Source organism: Microtus oregoni, unplaced genomic scaffold, assembly GCF_018167655.1.
Source record: "Microtus oregoni isolate MIOR12 unplaced genomic scaffold, Mior012 000009F_ref0000495, whole genome shotgun sequence".
Lineage (NCBI taxonomy): Eukaryota > Metazoa > Chordata > Mammalia > Rodentia > Cricetidae > Microtus > Microtus oregoni.
The window spans coordinates 20,498,332-20,512,679 of record NW_024543068.1 but is presented as its reverse complement, the minus strand read 5'-3'; the positions used below and the strand labels follow the sequence as shown (position 1 = coordinate 20,512,679).

Sequence of the window (14,348 nt, the reverse complement as noted above, 5' to 3'; positions counted from 1 at the left end):
CACACACGTTTTCCAGTCACCCTTCTGCCTAGGTGACGCCTGGTAACTACACAGAAGTGACCGGCATCTCTTCAAGGTCTTAGCCATAAAACCCTTCCCATCGTCCTCTGATCCTGGCCCCTATGTTCCTAGAATCAGGGTCACAGAAGGGTGGAACTTGCCTTCCTAGATGGCCAGGGAGTAAGGCTTTCCTCACCTGCAACATGAGAGAGAATAACGCTCTGTTTGCGGTCTCCTCCAGTCCACTCAGCATCACATACACTTGAAGAGATGCTACGAAGCTGTCTGTCTGTGATGTGGAAACTGCTGCCAAATGGCCCAAGCTGCTATTTATAAAAACTACACAGTGTATCTCAGCTTCAAGTCTGTGACTGTGGTCAGGGTGTCCTCATGGAGAAAAGAAAGGGATACAGGATGTAGAGTTTACTGCCGTCCCATTGTTCTTCCTGAGACCGCTTTCCCTTTCACCCTTCTTCATGGAGCCACACCTGCAGGGGCATTTCAATTGGATTTTAATAAATAAAGACTGCCTGAAGATCTGAGAGCAAAACAGTCCCACTGGTCAGCCTTACAGACCAGATTATAGTAACACACACCTTTAATCCCAGGAGCCACCCTAGCTGCTATAGGAACAGGGTGGTGCACACCTTTAATCCTAGCCCTTGAGAGGAATATTAGATGGGGCAAGGGTGAATGGGGACACACACAGCTCTCAGACACAGTCTCCTTCTGACATTCGGACTGAGGCCAAGGTAAGGGCCAGTGGCTGGCTGTTTGGCTTTCTGGATCTTCAGGTTGAACCTTGATTTCTGATCCTGAGTTTTATTATTTGTGCTTCACACACTGTCCTAAACTGCCTTAATGCCACTCCACTGAGTAGACCAGCCCATCCTTTTTCCTCGAACCTACTGACCTTCCCACTGCCAAATGAGACCATGTCAACCTAAGTCCCTACTACTGTGGACTTCTCAAAACCAAGGGAGCTGCTTTCACGTCACTGGGAAGACTCAGAGAAGGGGGTGTCAAAGAGGCAGGTTCAGAGCCAAACCCGTCAATGGGTGACAAAGGGCTGGTCAGACAAGCTACTCCTCCACCTTCTCTCAATGAAGGGAGGCAGCTGTTTATGGTACCTGCAGAGAAAGCCAGCTCCATCCTGCCTGCCCCAGGAAGGGGTGGACTTCCCAACAGACAGTATTAGAACTCTGTTATTGTTACTTTTCCCATCACCCTGATAAAAACAACTTCAGGGGCTGGGTACGGTGGCTCAAGCTTTTGTGAGATGGAGACCAGCCTGGTCTGCAGGATAAGTTCCAGGACAGCCAGGACCACACAGAAAAACCCTGTCTTGGAAAACAAAACAAAACAAACAAGCAAAGCACAGTCTGTTGAGATGGGGAAGGCCTGGCAGCATAGGCCCGAGGCAGCTGGTTATGCTGCTCCTGTAACAGGAAGCAAAGTTGGTGGAATGTTTAAGCTTAACCTCATTTTTCCTGTGTTTTTGGCCTAGACAGTGGCCCATGGGATGGTACTCGCCCACGTTTAGGCTGAGTCTTCCCACCTCAGTGAACCTAATCTGAACAATCTTCAAACGGAACCAAAGATTTGTTTCCATGGTGATTCCTCCTCCTTCGCCTTCTCTCTCTGTCTCTCCCTCCTCCCCCTCAAGATAGGGTTTCTCTAGACCAGGCTGGTCTCTAATTCAGAGATCCATCTGCCTCTGCTGGGGTTAAAGGCGTGTGCCACCACTGCCAGCCTCCATGGTGGTTCTAAATTCAATCAAGTTGACCGTAAAGGTTGGTCATCACAGAGGAAGACCCTGACCAGGGAGTAGGAGTTGTCCAAGGTTTATGTGGCTGGGAGGGTGCCAACATGAAGGCTAGCGCTCTTGTCTCTTGGAGCTACACTCAGACTGCTGAGCCTCACTGCTGACTTATAAACAAGAGATTGGATGAGCTTCCCAATCCTACTCTAGCATCTTGTATTTTATTACGGAATCAAGACAAGCACTCACAAGTTGGCTACAATGGCTTATTCATGAATTCAACAAAGAGCCATGAACTACAGAACCCCCAAATCTATTACTCAGCTATAAATATACAAAAACACATGAAATTTTTAGAAGGAAAGCTATAAAGCACTAATGGAATAAATCAAAGGTCTAGATTTACAGAACAAAGTATTGTGCTTAAGGGTTAGAAGAGTCGATGTTGCCAAGACGCCAAGTCTCCAAAAACTGACCTACAAATTCAACACAATACCAGATAAAATCCCAACAGGATTTTTTTTTTTTTTTTGGTAGAAATCAACAAGCTGGTTTTAAGATTTCAATGGAAAGGTAGAAAAAAACCATGAAAACTTTGAGACGAAGAAAACGCATACCACCCATTTCAAACTTTCCATAAAGCTACAATCATCAAGATAGCAAATACTTCCAGGCATGGTGATGCACACCTTTAATCCCAGGACTCAGGAAGCAGAGGGTGGCAGATCTCTCTGAGTTTGATGCCATTCTGGTCTACACAGTGAGCTCCAAGATAGTGAAGTATGGTACTAGGCCAGCCATACATGCCGATGGACTAGAACAAAGTCCAAAAGTAGATGGGCACATGTGACCAATTCTGTTTTTACCTTTATCTATTTATTTTATGAGTGTTTTACCTTTGCATATGTCTGTGCATCACATACATATCTGGTCAGAAGAAAAGCTTGCATCACTTGGAACTGGAGTTATGGGTCACCATGTGGACTCTGGGAGCTGAACCTGGGTCCTCTGCAAGATCAGCAAGTGCTCTTAACCACTCAGCCACCTCTTCCAGACTCTCAACTGATTTTTGACAAAGGTGCAAGAGCAACTTAAAAGAGAAAGGATAGTTTGTCTGTTTTACAACAAATGGTGCTGGAACAGCATACATCTGGATGCAAAACTGTGAACTGTGGTCCATAACTCGAAACAGAATGTTCAAAATCAACTTGAGATGAGTTATGTATCTAACTATAAAGCCCACAACTATAAAACTTCTAGAAAAAAAATCTTAGGGACATTAGACTAAGCAAAAAAATAATAATTTAAACATATCAACAGCATAATCCACAAGAGACAAGATATAAAAGGAAAGTTTGATAAATCTGACCACTCAAATTAAAATCATCTGCTCCTCAAAAGGTGCTGCCAAGAGTGAAAATAAAAGCAGTAGACTGGGAAGAAATGTTTGCAAAACACACATTCGATAAGGAATTCCATCCAAAAACATAAAGAACTCTCAAAACCCATTAATAAAAAAACAAACCCTCATGAGAAAGCAAAAGGTTTCTGAAGATGCTTCTCTAGAAAAAGCAATGTGGATAGCAAATCAAGCACAAGAAAATGTGCTTAACCTGATAGGGAGATGCAAATCAAATCCACAATAAGACAGCAGTTTATGCTTATTCAAATAGCATATAATATATATGTATGTATATGTATGTATGTGTACATAAAATAAGCCCTTGACTGATCAGGATGCCGATACTGAGACTCCCACATGTCGCTTGTGAGATGCAGAATTGTACAGCAACTATAGAAAACAGTGACAGAGATTAAACATGCATTTACTATACGACCTAACAATCCCACTCCTAGGCATCTGCCCAAGATCAGTGAAAACTTCTGTTAACATGAAAACTTCTAGGCAAATATTTATAGTGACTTTATCAACCAGAAATTGGAAACAACCTAAATGCTTATCAGCTGAAGAATGGCCAAGCCAACTGGGGCATCCACAAAGTAGAATATTACTCAGTGATTAAAAAAAAAAAAAGACTTGATATACACACAGCATTGATGAATCACGAATGCATTATGCTAAGTAAAAAAATAGGATCAGAAGGCTTCATGTTATATAATTTGATATATTGACATTTTGGGAATAACAAAACTATAGGGACAGAAGCAAATCGATGACACGGTGGGGGGGAGGGATTAGAGTTAGGACAGGAGGCTGGTAACAAATGAGCCGGCGTGAACGCTGAGGGGATGTGACTGTGGTAGTAGTTACACAGTCACCAAACGTATAGAATTGTAACCCCAAATTAAGAAAGTGGATGTAAATGATACCTGAATAAACCTAAAAATAAAATAATGAAGCTAAATTATAAATAAACATAAAAGGCTTAAAACACTTATGTAATACTTACTACTTGCAGTCCCACTATTATTAATAGCCCTGAAAACAATAATTTAGAATAATTACTACAATTAATTTTTATGTAGAGAGTTTTTTGAGCAAGATACTGTAATGTAAATATGTATAGGGAAGAATTCCAGGGGTGGGAAGGATGACTCATGGGTTAAGGCACTTACTGCTTTTGTAAAGGACCAGGGTTTGATTCCCAACACACACGGGGGCAGGGACTTATTACAATGTGAGCTGCAGAGATCCAAGGCCCTTGTCTGGCTTCCGCAGATACCTGCACATGCGCGCGCGCGCGCGCGCACACACACACACACACACACACACTTAAATCTTGCTGGGCGGTGGTGGTGCACACCTTTAATCCCATCACTTGGGAGGCAGAGGCAGGCGGATCTCTGTGAGTTTGAGGCCAGCCTGGTCTACAAGAGCTAGTTCTAGGATAGGCTCCAAAGCTACAGAGAAACTCTAACTCTGTCTTGAAAAACAAAAACAACAACAACAAAAATTTAAATAAATCTTAAAAAAATTCTCCATGCCCATGTTATCTAAAATATAGTATAAATAATGATAGAATATGTGGCAATAAGTGGGATTTCAGAGGTAGGAAAGAATATTTAAAGATAGAAAAATCTTTTAGAAGGAACAGCTGAGACAGAGTGTTCATTTTTATTGTTCAATGTAAATAATAATTATCAGAAAGTTTTCTCAAGCCATCTCTCCCCAGTCACCTTAATATGTTTGTAATATAGCTGAGGACACACTATTAATCTCGGTGTAGCTAGAAAAATCAGGAGTTGGAAATCACATTCTCTACCTAAGACTTGGGATAGTGGAGCCAATGTTTGAATGCAGGACTTCAGAAAGAGCTTGGTTTTGTTTGGTTGAAAGCCTCACCCCAGCCCCTGGCATTCATATACCCAAAGGGTATGCAATGTTTGGGTAGAAAGTCCCATCCCAAGCTCCTCACCTGGGTGTTGCCTATGTCCAGACTCCACCTTCCAGAAAGCCCCCCAAACTCTGACCCCTCCCCAGAGATGCTCAAGACCACCCCCACAGGCTATATAAACTGCCCTCCAGAGAACAAACAAATGGTTTCCCAATTGTCCTTCTTCATCTCCTCTCTGAGGGCCTGGAAGGCCACCCGGGAGCACTAGTATCCATTAAACCTGGACTTTTTCTAATTCAGTTTGATTTGAATTATTGCATCAGCAGAGAGGTTTATAGGGCTGCAAAAACTTTTCAGGTTTGTTTTCTGTCCATAGCATACCTGCCTCAAGCAAAACTCTTAAGACAGGCCAGGACTGTTGATGGGCCACTGCCATCTCAGGGTCCTTCATGAGAGCCGGCTGCTCCTTGCTTTCCTGGCCCTTGATAGTGTCCCATAAGTCCAACATGTTTATTTGAGCTTTTTTTTTTTTTTTTCTTTTTTCTGAGACAGGGTTTCGCGTAGCTTTGGAGCCTGTCCTGGAACTTGCTTTGTAGACCAGGCTGGCCTCGAACTCACAGAGATCAACCTGCTTCTGCCTCCAGAGGGCTGAGATTAAAGGCATGCGCCACCATCTCCGGCTTGCTTGTTTGTGTCTTTATCTAATATGAATGAGAAAGCCAACAGAGTGAAGGGTGTGTATGTATGTGTAAGGGAGAGACAGAGAGAGTGAGGAGGAGAGAGAGAGGTGCGCATACAGAGGTGAGAGGACAACTTCTGGAAAGTGGGTCTTCCCTTGCATTGTGGGTTACGGGAAGTGAACTCGTGGTCAGGCTTCATCAGGCTTGTGTGGCAAGCCTTTACCCACCAGGTACCCTGCCCTCTTGTCCAGCTTTTATTTTGAGACCTGGTCTCTCTCTCTGAACCTGGGGCTCCCCAGTTATTCTAGACTGGCTAGTCAGCAAGCACCAGGGTCCTCCCCCAATATCTCCAACCCAGAGCTCTGGGACTACAGGCATGGCTGGCTGTTATGTGAAGTTACATTATGTGACATTATGGTATGTTGTTGCATTATGTTATGTGGGTGCTAGGGTGTTAGGAACTCAAGCTTGTGCAGCAAGCCCTTTTACAGACAGAACCAACTCCTCAGCCCACAGCAGAGGTTTTCTGAGGTAACTGGTTATATTATGGTTTAAATGTTTCAAACCACCTTTTATAAATACAAAAGAAAAAGCCTTGAAAGTCACAAGGGTAATACTGACTTTCTCAAATGCAAGGTAATAGGCATATCCTGTCGTGGTTTAATATCCAACCCTAGACTCTGGTGCAAATTCAGAAAGCTGTGTTTACTCTTTGGAGAGATCAGTTTCCAAAAAGAACCTCCTTGTGACTATGGGACTAAGGACAGCACATGTTCCCAGGGCTCACCTACCTGAGCTGTAACGCACATAACCCTTGGTACCACTCCTGCACACACTGGATGCTCACACACTGAGTTCCCTGCTGCTGGAACCTGTCCAGATGTCCAACTCGAAGCAGAGGGGAGGTAAGAGACCAGTCCTTCTCCGCTGTAGAAGCCATTGCACCAGAGGAATGACGTCTACGACCTACACTTTTTGCTGTGAGATACATCTTTGTGACCACCAATGGCAAAATGACACAGGGCAATACTGTGATGAATATCACCTATTTCCTGAGTGGGTGCTAAACAGATGTTCATAAGAAGGTGGCCTGTCCTTGTCCCCCAAGGAGGAAGTCAGCCACGGACTGAAACGTCCCTTACAGACAGAGCTGGAAATGCTCCTCCTCTCTCTGCTCCACCTGGCTAACCGGGAGCCAAATTCTCCTGCTATGAAGCTGGGACCATCAGATATTTATGGACAATTTGCCTTGTGCCAGGCATGGGGTTTTGAAAACACCATCACATGTAAACCTCAGAACATCCCCAAGAGGCACCATTCCCTTAATCCCTATTTGATAGATAGGCCAGGAAATGGGGCTTAGAGGATCAGCGACTGGTTCCAGTCAATCAGCCTGTGAGGGACAGAGCTAGGATTCAAACCCTGGCAGTCTGGCTCAAGCCTCTGCCCTTATCCACTGTGGCTACTGCTTCATTGGCCCAGCCTGACCCCAGCCCTGTGCAGGAAGGAATATGGAGATCAAAGGGGCTGGGAAGGTATAAACAATTTTAAAAGCATCAGAGATGAATTCTTCCACACCCAACTCAACACCAGGCAACAAGAACTTCCAGAAAGGCAACAGGAAAGAAAGATGATCTTCACAGGGAGGCCCAAGAGGCCTCTTCGGGTCACAGCTAATCCACCCTGGTATTTCAGAACACAAACACATTGGGCCTCTAGCCTGTACCAGATCGATGTTTCATAAGATCCCCAGCTACTTTTACCCCCCTCCCCCGCCCCCATCCCTGCTCACTCACAGACAACAAGAGAGAGCATTCTGGGACAGAAAAGAAACTGAGGCAGAAGGGAAACGTTGACAGCCAGTTCCAGGGCTCCCATCTGAAGCCCCACCTTGTGTTCTCAGAGGCTTCCTTTAGCACAGACCTCCTCCATCTATCTGCAGGAGGGAAACCCTAGTATGTACCAGACAAGAGGCTTCTAGTAGAAGGCTTCGCAAGGTGTTGTGGTTTGATACCAGTTTCCCGTATCTGTTGAAGAACGCGGCAAATCTTATCATCTGGAAGCAGAGGGAGCAAGACTCCCCCTAATTCTAAGCACTGTACATGGGTTCCCCAGAAAGTCCTGCCCTGGACTTCACATCAGCACCTCTTCCATCACATAATTAGGTTGAGCTGCCTCCTGAGTCACCGAGACCACATTCTTGTCTTAAAGGGGCCTGATTCCAAATAATTCCCAGGGAGCAATGGCTGCAAGACTACAGAGGGCCACCTGTTCCTGGGAGTCACGTGGGTATGGCCAGAATGGTGGACACGTAAGCCAGGCTAGGCCATTTGCAAAGTGTCGAGAAATGAGTGTGTCCTGCTAAAACAGGGTACAAGTAACCCCAAAACACCAGCCAAGCCTCAGTGTGCTCTAACACAAGGCAACGGGAATCTTCCATTCAGGAAAGGCTTGAACTAGTTTCCAGAAAGAGTCAGAGGGCAGCACAGGGGGGATTTAAGACCAGAAACACTAGACAAAGGTGACTCTGGCCCAGTGTTGTGAACCAGGCAGTATTTTGTGTGGGGCAGGCATATCTGGACACAGACGGCCTGGAGGGAGCGGGACACAGCTGTGTACTAACTGTGTGGCCTTAGGCTGCTTAAACTCCATACGTCTCTCATTCTTCGTCTATAAAGTGGAGTTAATAACAGGCCTCACCAGCCAGCACTGCTGCCTGGATCAAACAAGACGATGTGTTAGAGTCCTTGATGGAGTACCCGAGTGCCTGGCACACAAGACCAGTGGGCTAACACGGCTCTGTCTCAGAACAAAGTGTCGGCCCCTCTTAGTGCCACAGAGTCTCATCTAGTAACCAGTCCTCCCTCTGTTCGTGACACTTTAAAAGAGGAAGCGTACAGAAGTGGAGTCTTTCGTGCTTTCTTTAACCACCAGAAGTCTATTATCCCGTGTTCACATGGCGCCTGCATAGGCTGTGCCACCCTGCCCTGTCTGGGTGTCTATGTGGGGCCCCTAATGCGAGATGCCAGGTTCCTGTTAAATGGGCCGTCTATCCTTTTGCACATCTCATGGTTTTGTGGTGCTGGGAACAGGCATGAGGCAGCATCGCCTTGCGCCAGGATGTCTGAGGTAAGTCTCTAAAAGAGATGCTGTGGAAAGCTAGCTTCTTGAGTACTGTAGTTAGCCTTCAGGAATTGTAAGATTGTTACCAATCCCATTTCCCATCTGACAGAAGAAAACATGGTTTTAGTGCACTAGAAGGAAAGAGAAACAATATCCAAGTGTTTGCCACAATTCTTCACAGGAAAGCCTCCCTATCCTCCTCTTTTCATGTCTCTGTGGTCACCGCACAAGGACAGCTCCATGCACGGTCCACTGAATAGCCTCTGAGGCTCAGGAAGGCCGGTTGTGATGTCCTGTGAAGTCTAGGCTTCAGGCTTGACTTGGTGGCTCACTTCAGACAAAGTCCACTATGAAAGCTGGGCTGAGAGGGAGGATGGGGTTTGCAGGGAGGAATGTTGCCTGGCTCACCTCAGCAGCACACCCGTCACCCAGCTGACAGGCCCAGAGAAACCATCATTGTTCTCCTTGGCATCAGCTTGTGGGCTTTGACCCAAACCATTCCATGCTCCATTTAGAAGCTGCCCGTTCTCATCTATAAACCCCAGTATCCTGGAGGTCAGGTAGGAGGGTCATGAGTACGAGGCCAACCTGGGCTACATGTTGAGCCTTTGTCTCAAAAAAAATTAAAAAACAGAACAAACAAACAACAAAAAACCCAGACTTCCCAGTCTTGCTAAGAGTCTATACATAGCTCTCACCACCAGGCCACTTCCAGAACAGAACTGTGTAGCCTGTGTTTATACAGGGACAGTTAATTTGACATGTCTCCTTCCTGCCAACCTAATCTATTTTATTAGATCGCTTTTAATCATCAATGTGGTAGATGCCAAGCCCTTAGAAAACTCCAACCAAAACGACTGCAGCTGAGATCCAACAATAGTGAGCTCTATCCACACTCAGAATCATGCCTCCCAATTGAGGAGAGAATCCACATGATGGATAGCAAGGGACGGTCCTTCTCTCTAAGAACTTCCTGGCCAGAGTCATGGCATAAACATGACCAGCTAGAAAACCCACTCTGTCTTTGTATTTACACTTGCCAATTATACTGCCAATAAACGGATGTCATTTATTATGCCATTATCTCTGTCATAAACTATCCACATAGGCATAAAGGGATCAAGCCCCAATACACAACAGGAAGTTGGTCTCCAATAACAGACAGCTGTAGACCGTATCTCTGAAAGCAATATTATTTATATGTAGTATCTGGCTAAAACGACCCTAAATGCCAAATACACTTTCTTGTTACTATTGGTGCACTCCTTTGAGTGACTTTTGTCTGATCTGGAGACAGAGTCTCATGTAGCCAAGGCTAGTTTCAAACTCATTATGTAACTGAGAACAACCTTCAGCTTCTGATCCTCCTGCCTCACCTCCTGAGTGTTGCACTGCCCCACACCTAATGAAGTCAGTCTAGGGATCAAATCCAGGTCTTCATGCACGTTAGACAAGCAACTCCATCAACTGAGTCACGTGCCAGCCCCTACGAGTGTCTTTCACTTGCTCAACTCCATATCTGTAGAGACTTAGAGAAGGTAAGGATGTTGCCCAAGGCCACATGAGGAGAAGGAAAGGGTGAGGTGTGACCTCCACCCACCTGCTGTGGGCCTCACAGGATCATCTGGGGATGAACTGACTCTACTGATAAATTTCAGTTTTATTAACAGCCCGGTAACTCACACTAACACTTAGGAGGGCTTTTAGAGTCAAGAACTGCAAAGGGGATTGCTGGTGCTTGCTGTAAATACCTCCCACAAGTAAGAGTCAGACTTACGCTCCTCCCGTGCTCCAACACCATTTCTTTTTTTTTTATTATCATGGAGGGTTTTTTTGATGAATTTTTTATTTGTTTTTATTATTAAACAATGGCAGCAGAAACACTGTAGAACATTGTCCTCTAACATTTTCAAGAGTTTCTTTAGGCCATGTAATGAGGGACACAACTGTAAGATGAATACTTATCCCCAGATTACTTCTTCACAGATATTTTTCCATAATAGTTACACCAGTTATGATCCAGCCAACAATGTACAAATTTACATTGCTCCTCTAACTTCAAAATACTTGACATTACTGAGGTGTTGAATTTTCATAGGAAAAAAACTAAACACTCTCATTTTGGTCAGTTTATTTCATGGGATGCTATATTTGGGCATATTCTTTTTTCTCTTCTATGAAATGTCATTCATTAACTCATTTATTTCTGTAAGATTATTTCTATTTCTTTTTTTGTTTTGTTTTTATTTATTTATTTATTAAAAATTTCTGCCTCCTCCCTGCCACCGCCTCCCATTTCCCTCCCCCTCTCCCGATCAAGTCCCCCTCCCTCGTCAGCCCAAAGAGCAATCAGGGTTCCCTGTCCTGTGAGAAGTCCAAGGACCTCCCACCTCCTTCCAGGTCTAGTAAGGTGAGCATCCAAACTGCCTAGGCTCCCACAAAGCCAGTACGGTGCAGTAGGATCAAATTTCTAATAAAAAATAACCAAATGTTTCTAAAATATATCCATCCAAGCAATACCCAGGGGCTCCACCTGATGTCTGCGGTGGGAAAGGTGCCCAGTTCCTTTGGTGGCCACAGGATGCTACTTCAGAAACGGAGTGGAATCTGTTGTCCCTAAAGGACCTGGGTGATTCGTGTTACTAGCCCAACAGACATAATACCCAGAGTCTGTGTCCTTGAACTGCTGCTCTCCTACCTGTTGTTAAAGGGACACAGTGACAGAAAACACATACAACAGGGGGAGCCCAAAGGTCCAAGTCATTCCTGACCACATCACTAACCAAGACAGACCAGGGCGGCCGCCATGTGGTCCGCCTCCATTATCTAGGTGTGTCAGAACTGGCCCGCTCCCCTTGCTTATCTCTCCGTGCCCCACACTGCTTTCTACGCTCACTGCCTATGGACATCTTTATCAGGAAATACCCAGAGAGCTAGTTGGTGCTTTTGAACACGAGCAGCTATGTTAGCCCGCCAAAAGATGGATAATTCTTTGTCTGCCTATTGGCACATACATTATGAACAAACACATGTCTGGTGGGTCCTGAGTCCACGCTGACCGCAGAGCAGCAGTGGCTTTGGATGCAGCCAACCTACTCATGAAGCTATGGTCCTACCCCTGCCCCGAAAATGCCTGCCATTCTCCTCATGCCCGACACCTAGAAAACAAAAACAGAGCTTGCTAGGCTTTGAGTAATATTAATTCATTCCATAAATAATCTCTAAGCACTGTGCTGAATTCTCACATGGGATGCTTTGCCAAACTGTAGGGTTCTAGAGACGAAACCAAAGGCATCATACAGCCCTTTTGTGACACTAGCATTAGGAGACAGCAGGATCTCTGAGCTTATAGCCTTGTTGAGCTACAGTAGGCTTTGACAACATGAAATGATATTTTTTAAGGCTTAAAAGTTCTCACGTGTGTTTCTGACATTGTGAAATAATAAGCTTGCCCCAGGCTCATCTACTTTCTTGGCTTCTGAGTCTTTTTAGAAATTATCACTTATAGTTCTAATGCATGCAAGTTATTTATTAAATACTCACGGTGAGACATTGAGGCCAACATTGATTTTTAAAAGGATGCTTCACATTTTGTGCATAAAGTAGGTAGACCGCGGAATGCAGAGAAAACATGTAATGCCTTCCTGGTCATTGAGAGATTGAAAGCCACCCACCGTAGCATGCTTGCGAGCACAGCCTAAGGTCCCTCGCGAAACACTAGAGGCTACGTCCCTGTATCACCTGCGATCAGAGGGAAAGCAGAGAACTGATACTCCTGACTTGTGGTAAGTAACCCGACTATAATGCAGCAGGCGGACTGGAATCCCCTTCTCCCGACACAGAGAAGCCTGATCTCAACCACAGAACAAAGACCACACAGTAATTAAACACCCTGGCCCAGCAGTGGTGCGGGGAGTGGACCTCATTCTCCAGTCGCCCTTTCAAAGAGTCAGTAAACATCAGAGGTGACAGAGGCAGGGGGAGTCAGAAAGCCCCTTAAAACTGAGGTTATCTGTACAAGGCTAAGGGGCTCTCATACTCTGTGTAGACTATACGCGGCAGCATCAACGGTGCAGCTTCGCCAGGAGGCGGGACCCAGGTTCCTGCAAGGTGCAGCTCATCAGAATGTGTAACTGGATGAAAAGCGCAAAGCAGATGAAAGTGTGCACCTGCCTGGTAGCAGCTGATGAATTCAATTAATATTTATTGAGCACCTGTGAAGTTCAGGGCTGAATGCCATGGGCAAAAGTAGACAATACCACGTGCCCTCATATGCCCACAGCCACATTATAAAATGACAATGGCAGGGAGAGCCTATGGCTGAGTCTCTTCAGGTCCTGTGTGAGCCATACTCACGATCCTTCCAACCGGGTCTAAGCCTATGTCCGAGGTGGGCTTGGTGCCACTGACCCCACACATTCTTGCACAGTGACAACAGGAAGAAGTCAGCTCAACTAGCTGATTCCGATCTGGTCTGTAGTTCTGCTGACAAGGTGAAAGGGACATCAGGGACTCCCCACAGCCTCAGAGCAGGAGGGGGAGGGCACGGGGCAGCAGGTATGTTAAGGTCTTCGGACAGCCCACTGAGCTGTCAGGAGCCAAACGCCCACCTCTATGCCTCCATTCTTTTAATGCTTCATTTTTGACTTTGATTTTAGTGTTTTTGACATGTGTTTGTACATGTTTTGAGACAGAGTATTGCTATGAACTCCAGGCTTTCTTAGAATTTTCTGTATAATCGCCCAGGCTGTCCTGGAACTTACTTCTTGCCTGTCCCAACCTCCTAAGTGCTGGGATTACAGGTACACCACCATGCCAGGATATCTGCATATTTTTTCCTCTTTTAAAATATATTTAATTAATTTTAATTACGGGTATGTGTGCATGTCACATGTATGCACGTGTACTTCCTTGGTGGCCAGAGGCATCAGATCCAAGATTTATAGACAGCTATGAGTCACCTGATGTGGGTGCCGAGACCCCAACTCAGGTTCTCTGCAAGAATAGCAAATGCTTTTAATCACTGAGCCATCTCTCCAGTCTGTCTCCTTAATATTGTTTAACAATCAAAAAATCATTAGTCTGTATGTATAGTCGCTTCAGGATGTGATTCCTCCCATTTCTCCCACACCTGGCGGCATGAGGCCTAATCAAGTCTGGGTTGAGCATTTAATCCCCAAAGCTCCAGAAAACTAAAATGGAATTTCAGTAGGAAACAGTTGTGTGGCAGGCCAGTGAGGAAGCATAACTAGGCTGCTGATTCTTCCTCCTAAAGTCCTCAAGTCCAAAATCCTAGCCACATGAGAACATGTGTCCCACAGGCAGTCAGTACTCACAGACAGTCTCTCTCAAGCACAGAAGAGCCTTCAGGCTATGACAATCCCAGTAGGAGAATGGAAAAGTCTATTTATTTATCTATCCTTCAGACACCTTCCAAGGCTGACTGCTACCCTCTCAAGCCACAGTGACCGTGCCTCAGACCTCTAG

General features: G+C 45.3%; 1 protein-coding gene across 2 annotated transcripts in view; it reads right to left on the bottom strand.

The window, feature by feature from the left end:
* Positions 1 to 14,348, bottom strand: part of Sptb (spectrin beta, erythrocytic) — a 128,702-nt gene that overhangs the window by 83,132 nt on the left and 31,222 nt on the right. The window contains exon 1 of one of the 2 annotated variants that reach the window (XM_041658188.1): positions 197 to 215. The exons of the other annotated variant lie outside the window; for it this stretch is intronic. The gene's annotated coding sequence lies outside the window, so the exon portion shown is untranslated. Of the gene's footprint in view, positions 1 to 196; positions 216 to 14,348 lie in introns of those variants that run through there. 2 annotated transcript variants of the gene reach the window in all.